The sequence below is a fragment of the Syngnathus scovelli genome, chromosome 12 (assembly GCF_024217435.2).
Source record: "Syngnathus scovelli strain Florida chromosome 12, RoL_Ssco_1.2, whole genome shotgun sequence".
NCBI lineage: Eukaryota > Metazoa > Chordata > Actinopteri > Syngnathiformes > Syngnathidae > Syngnathus > Syngnathus scovelli.
Genome location: NC_090858.1, coordinates 12,594,683 through 12,602,039, shown reverse-complemented (window position 1 = coordinate 12,602,039; position 7,357 = coordinate 12,594,683). Strand labels below are relative to the sequence as shown.

Below are 7,357 nucleotides of genomic sequence, written 5' to 3'. Positions count from 1 at the left end.
AGACACCGGACAGTGTCAGGGACACTGTCTCCCGGTCGGCGAACCGTTTGGAATAAGCGCACAACGTTGAGCTGGTACGACGTCTCCTCGACCCTGAGCTCATCACCGATAAGGTAAGCACAATACCTGTTACTATAAGTCGAAATGCTGCAAATTGAAAGAGGAAATTTAAGAGGAGACTGTCGTTCAGATCAAATAAGGTGTGCATGAAGTTAAGATACATACGGTGAATAAGTTTGGAACTTACGTGTGTAACGTGTACGGTAAAGTCAGGGACTTACGTGTACTACGGATAGGTCAGGGACCTAGTGCTTCGTCGTGCCGGACAAGGGTGCGGTGACGATCGTATTCAAATAGCTGGGTTTTTTTAGAGATCCCCGAGGGGAAGTGAGGCCTCCTCAAAAAATATCCGGTGGTAACAGTTCCTCCTGTGAGAGATCAGACCGCTAAAATATCCAAAATGAAGCAAATTGGGGGGAGAGTGTGTGTGCGCGCAGAGGATCCTCATGAGTGGGTGTGTATATGAGTGTGTGTGAGTGAGATGTGTGTTCTATGGAAGAAATCAGTAATGGAGGCTTTTGAGCGATAATAGGGAAATTGAGAAGTGGACAATGGTGTGTTTAAGTTGATTAGAGAAACTAAGATGAGCAAGGTGTGGCAGTAGAGAAAATAAGGTGTGTGACAGAAAGTTACTAGAACGGTGGCTTGATAGGATGAGAATAAGAGACAACAAATGTTGTGTAGAAGACATTGAAAGATGTCGAATGTGAACATGATGAAGGGCGCAACAGCAAAGTTGGCCTGCCCTTTGAGAGGTTGAGACTGATGAGTGTGCCTGCGCTCGCGCGTAGTCGCGGGCCTGGGCTGTGCGCGTGGGCCTGTGCAATGCTCGTGCGGGCGGTGGGCCGGCATCATGATTGTTGCAGGAAATGGCCAGCCTGTAACCAGTCAACATTGATGCCGCGACCCCCGGGGCAGGGACAGTGTTTCTCAGTGAATGTTTGAAGCAGTGAGATTGAAGGATTGTATATGCTGATGTGGAAGCGCAAATTGTGAGTGGTATTGACCGATAGAAAGTGGCAAAGAAGCTACATGAGAGATGGATTCGAATCCCTTTGTCTGTGTGTGTGTGTACGTGCGGTTGTGTGCGCGCTTGGTGTGTGCGTTTATGTGCACACCCTGTGTGGGTGCAGGCGTGTGAGGAGGAAGACGGCATGGATCAGAGAATGTTCAAGAAAGGGGGGCTAACTCGTAAATAATGAGGAGCTATTGGGAGTAATCTGTTTGTCCTTTCTTTAAGGTTAGGTTAGGTTAGCAACACGAGCAATTTAGAGGTTCAAAAGAAAGACGGTTAAAAGAAAATAAAATTTTTGATTTGGACAATTGCAGGCTAACAGGAGCATGTGTCATGCGGTCGCGTTTATTTTTTCGGTTTTCTGTCTCGTCGGTGTCGTAACTTTACTTCCTGTTTTATTTTGTCATCCCTTCCGTTTCAGTTCGTGTTTGGTTGTCTTGTCTTCCCTGATCCCGATTGTGTGCACCTGTGTAGTTGACACTAATTGTCAGCACCTGTGTCCCCGCCCTTTTGTGTGTATTTAGTCCGTGTCTTCCCCTTGTCTTGTGCCAGTGTGTCTTGCCTCGTCCCGACCACCAGCGATTCTTTGACGTCCGAGCTCTCAGTAAGACTCCTCCTTTTTGTCTCGCCACAGAGCGACGCTTTTTGTTAGTGCCTTGATCCCTATAGCCTTTTTGTCTCGCCACCGAGCGACGCTTTTTGTTAGTGCCGTGATCCCCATAGCCTTTTTGTCTCGCCCCAGTGCGACGCTTTTGTTTGTACTTTTTGCCACGTGTTTTCCCTCGCAAGAGGCGTTTTGAGTTGTACTTTTGATCAGTGTTTGTGCTGGAATAAATCAGAGAAAGAAACGACTCTGCATCCGAGTCCTCCGCCTTGTTCCCAGCCTGACAGTATGAGAAAGAAGAGCTGAGAAGCGGGATCCAATTTGATCGGGGAGATTGGAAATTCACAGCACCATATTCTAAGGCACATTTTTGAGCAAGCATGACACAGGTAATAACGTTTGAGAGGTCAAGACATAGATCAAGATTCAAGATTCAAGAGTTTTTTATTCGCCATGTTTGAGCGTGCCAAACAAGGAATTTGACTTCGGTAAATCACAGCCTCTGTTCAACATTTAGGTGACTAACAACAACACTCAGGACATGTGAAGAACGAAAGATATTCTCAAACACCCCCTGATCTTAAACTGATCTTAAACAGGGCAAGATGTAGAACGCAGACCTCGATGAGTTAATTTTGAATAATGATACTGAAGACACAATGTACTGTCGCATTAAATTGGAACTATAGAATAAACGTGGCTCGGAAATAGGATGAGTTGCAGGACTTACAATATAAAGATGAGATCGCTGATACTAGGAGAATTTGACATTTGGTAAACAAACGTTACTAGTGAATTGATGGCAGCAGCTACATTTGGAAATAGTCTTACAAGTTTGATGTCCCAGTCTATCACTCTCAGTGCCAGGATCCCTGAAACTCGATCCCGAGACTCCGCCTGCAGCCGTGGACGACTACAAAACGGTGCCTGGCTTTGAGGCACCTTTGACCTTTGGCAAGGACAAAGAAAGACTGTTGTTGTGCTTGGAGGGGGCAAGTACACCCCGGAGGAAAGACGACATCCTCGGGGACGAGAAAAGACAGTGAGAAGCGGAGGAGCTCACAATGATGAAAATGGACTCATTTGAACAATGGACTCATTCGAGAGTGATGGATGGGTTGGCTCTGAAGCAACCACAAAAGAACACCAACTTGAGAGTGTGAGGTGCTGCAAAAGAAGTGTCCGACGGCCAAATCGCACTCCTTGCTGTGGCGTTACCAAACTGGGTGGAGCTTGGGTCAAGGTGGACGGGAGCTTCATTGTGCACTGAGTTTGACAGAACTGAGGAGATTTGATAAAAAATTGAATAATGCGTAGAGCTACAGAGAAAAGCATCATAGTCAGAGATTGAACAGATTTGGATAAAACAAATAGGCTAAAACGGTAAGAAACAAGAGCGAGATCTGATATTTTGGCTCGTCAGGCTTAAGAAGTAGAAGTCGAGTTAGATACATTTTAGAATAGGAAATTTGGACTAAAGTGGATTCAGTCAAGAGGAACAGGGGCATTTTGGCATTTTAACAGGGATTGACAGCAAGGGAGATTGAGGATAGAAGATCTGGACAGCAATGACGTAAATTACATTAAAAACTGCCCATTCTAGGGAGAGGGCTTGGCGCTCCCTGTGTGGAGCTGCAGCTTTGCAGAGGGGGGCAGACCGCACGAGGGAGTAAATGAAAGGAGTGGAAATAGGTGACGATTTAAGGAAGCAGGGAGAGGTGCTGGATGGTGTGACAGGCAGGATTTTTAGGAAGAGTAAAAGGGGGGAGTGAGACTCGCCAAGAGGGGCAATAAAGAGAAGCAGACTGAGAAACATATTTGAGCTAGACAACGGGAAAAAGGGGGAGAGCCAAATGATGACGTAAAAATCCAGAGGGAATGGTCGGACCCATCTTTATTGAATTTAATTAGGATAATTAATAGAGATCGAGTTTGTAGGAGCAATCTGAGGTTATGGAGGCTCCCCTGACACGCGGGTCCCACAGTCGTCGTTCCCCCCCCCCCCCCCCAGATAGACATATATTACAATTTGCGATGAATCTTATGGGCGAGTTTATGGAAAATTGAATTGGAGATTTTACAATAGGTCATGTTGACAAGTATGTCCAAATGTGAAGAGTTACTATTAGGAGTCAATGTTTGCCTGCACACTAACATACTAACTTTGCTTAGTGTGGGAGGAGAGCTGAGTGATAGAGACGGATGTGTGTGTCTGCGAGTGTGTGGATGGGTGCATGCGCATGTGATCATCTATGACTGTGTGTGCGCAGTATGATTGGCCAGAGAGGTCTGAAGTTGGCGTGATGTGTTTGCAATTGAGGATAAAATTCCTCTCACCTGAAGGGGTGGTACAGACTGGAGGGTCTGGAACTGGTAAGTGATGAGTTCTGACCGGAACCATGGCTCAATAATCAATCAGGGGCACCATCGACAACAAAACGGTGTGATGGAGAAGGCCCATTTCAGTGATATGGTCAGACAAGACAGAACTAGTATCGAACAGCAAGACTTTGGACGATTTGACGTGTGACGACTTTGAGCTCACCCGACGGGGTGACGGACTAGGTGGACAGTGACCAATTGTTTGACGCTTGAACGTGTTTGCGACAATACCACGCTCTGCTTTGTTTTTCTGTGTGACTTGATTTTTTTGCAGCATCAGCCACCAGCCAAGGAGCGGATTGCGCGTTGCTTGCGTAACTTGTTTTCATTCTTGCAGGTTGTCGATTGCGTTCGTGGAAAGTTTGTGTTGGATTTACAAGAATATGTTAACCCTTGCCCTTTTGGTTTTTATGATGAACTTGTTGATGACGTGGTTTTCAGGACATGATCCGCGGGCGCCAGGATTCATTTTATGACTGTTTTTATTTTGATACTTGATGTCTGTTTTTGTGTGTACAAATGTCCGCTGTCAGCCGGGCTATAAGCTCACTGACAGGAGTGCGATGATTTTTGTTTGTGTTGCCGAGTGTGTGTGGTGGACAGTCAAGTTTCAAGGACTTGGGGTGATGGTCCCGGGGCCCAGATGGTAACTAGAGGTTCCGCGGGCCTGGCTACAATGAGTGTGGTGATGAGGGGGGACGCTTTGCAGGTTCCTTTTGATACGTAATGACACATTCGGTGAATGTGTCAAAAGGGTGAGTGGTAAAATAGAAATGGGTGAGTAGGTTTCAATTTGTAATTGTGATATACAAAGTTTTTTCCAAATTCACTTGTTTTCAAGCTTTAACAGGACATGCAAGAATTCACCCAGCAGTGATGGAAGGAGCAGAGGAAGACCAGTGACATCTGGTTGTGGTGTGGCGATGACAAATTATAGGATCGCTTGCCGAAGAATGCATCAGGTATCTGTGCCCTCGTGTCATTGATAATGCCTGTGGTGGTTGTCCCCATTGAAATACAGAATCTCAATTGGAACCTGGAGTCCCCACTGGCGGGGCTCCTGAAGCAAGCCAAAAGAGACGTTTTGCCCCCGTGGTTGAGCGACGACGATCCAACATATATTGACACTATAGGAGTGCCCCGGGGTGTGCCAGATAAGTATAAACTCGTTAATCAAGTGTCCTCGGGATTCGAAAGTATCTTCCTATGGATCACCCCCAATAAAAATGTAGACCGTATTAATTACGTTCATTACAATGTCCAACGACTGGGTAATTATACAGCTGAATCATTTGCCGCAGTTCATGAACAATTGGCTGCAACGTCGTTAATGGCGTTCCAAAATAGAATTGCGTTGGACATGCTATTGGCTAAGGAACATGGTGTGTGTGGAATGTTTGGTGATGCATGTTGTACTTTCATCCCAAACAACACGGCACCAGGAGGCCGACTGACCAAGGCGTTGGAAGGACTAAGGACACTGAACAAAAAGATGAAAGATCATTCAGGCGTACGCACCGATATTTGGTCTGATTGGATGAAAATGTTCGGAAGCTGGAAAGGCCTCATCATGTCTGTGCTTGTTGCTGTAGCTATTTTTACTACAATTATGATTTTATGCGATTGTTGTTGTATTCCATGTATTAGGTCACTCACTGTCCGGTTGATCGAGAAAACCGTTGGCCCGTTGCCACCGATGGGCCAATATACCCTGGTGACTCAACATGAGCAGCGGGGGGAAGGAAGGACCGACAGCACGCTGGTAGCTGTTTGCTAGCGTAACGGGTGATGACCTCATAAATGAGGTCATGGGAGGGAATAAAGGGAAATGTGCTTTTGGCAGTTTGCAAACATATTTTTTAAGGTTGTGTTAAACTTATAATCATATTTATATAATATCTAGTATTGGAGTGCTCGTGTGGATTGGTGGGTGGCGAAGAAGTGCAGGCAAACTGCATGAACTTGTTTTCTTCGAAGTGTTGTGGAATAGGCCCAGACAGGGAGTACCCGACGAGAACACCTCAAGGTCGGTGAGAAACGAGAACAATATCATGTCCAGGTGGTCGGGCTTCGCGGGGAAAACCCAACCGCCTGACCTTCGCAATAACACCGAGACGGGGAGGAGATGGCCATTGACCAATCATCTCACAATGTTTTGCATGCTTTAATATTCATATTGTGTTTCTTCAAAACTGGGCAACCCGGAAGAATGTGTCGTCTTTTGGTGGTCACAAAAACGCACGAGTTTTAGTGTGAGGGACCCGGGACCCAGGCCTGTATTTGTCACGTCTCATCCCCAACTGCTCCACTATGTGTCTGTTGTCTTGGTTTCTGTCTGTGTGCTCGCCCCTCCCCTCCTGTGTGCCCATGATCAGTGTGATTATTCCCACCTGCCTCTCGTTACCTGTCGTGTATATAAGTCCTGTCTGCCCCTCACTCCCGGTCGGATCATTGGTTGTGGTCCTTCGGTGTTGGATTTATGTTATGTGTTCATGTCATGATGTCTTTTTGGTTCCTGTTCCTGTCATTGGTAATGTCACCCTGTCTTTTTGTTTCACGTCTTTTTTGTCAGTCTCGTTGTTAGGTTTTGTTAAGTCATGTCAGTTGCCGAGTCTGTTAGTTTGCCTTTTTTGAGTTCACCAATAAACCCTGGTCCAAGCTGCACTTGGTCGTCCTGCTCCATGCTCCACCCGATCCGTGACAGTATTAGTGCACTTTGTCAGGAATAAACAATTGGGAAATTTGGTCTGATTGATCTACTGGTCTTCTCTTTGACAGAACGAACTCGCAAAATTGTTAGGTGCGCCAGTGTGTGGATTAGGACATAGCAATTTATGTGTTAAGTGTTGATCGCAATTTGGAGTCGGATCAATAACTCGAATCCGTAACCTAACATTATTTATTATTATTTTCTTTTCTTATTTTCTTCTTATTTAATTCAGTAAAGCAATCAAAACTGAACCATGTCTTCCCTCCTGTGTTCTGACCGACACCCGGGGGCGAAAAGAGCATAACCATCTGAGAGTCCTGTCTCAGTCCTCAGGCTCCCTAACAATAGCGGTAGCAGTTTGCATTATTTCATTGCAATGTTTTTTCTTATTCAGATTTGTTTCAAGACTTCAGTTACAGTGAGACTTCACTTTGATGGATAATGCAGTTATCGCAATTTTGTTGTTTTATCAAAATAGATGGTTTATTTACATTTCAAAAACCAGAAGCCATTCATTTACAAATGTGATTGCACTCTATTTTTTTCATATTTAAATGTTCAGATATTAAGATGTGATGGACAGTTT

The 7,357-nt window shown here is 45.4% G+C and overlaps 1 long non-coding RNA gene across 1 annotated transcript; it reads left to right on the top strand.

Annotated features, from left to right (window-relative positions):
* Positions 1-1,505: 1,505 nt before the first annotated feature.
* On the top strand, positions 1,506-6,817 carry LOC125978150 (uncharacterized). Its single transcript, XR_007484881.1, has 2 exons — positions 1,506-4,816; positions 4,903-6,817. It is a non-coding gene; the product is annotated as an uncharacterized lncRNA (long non-coding RNA).
* The last annotated feature ends 540 nt before the right edge of the window (positions 6,818-7,357 follow it).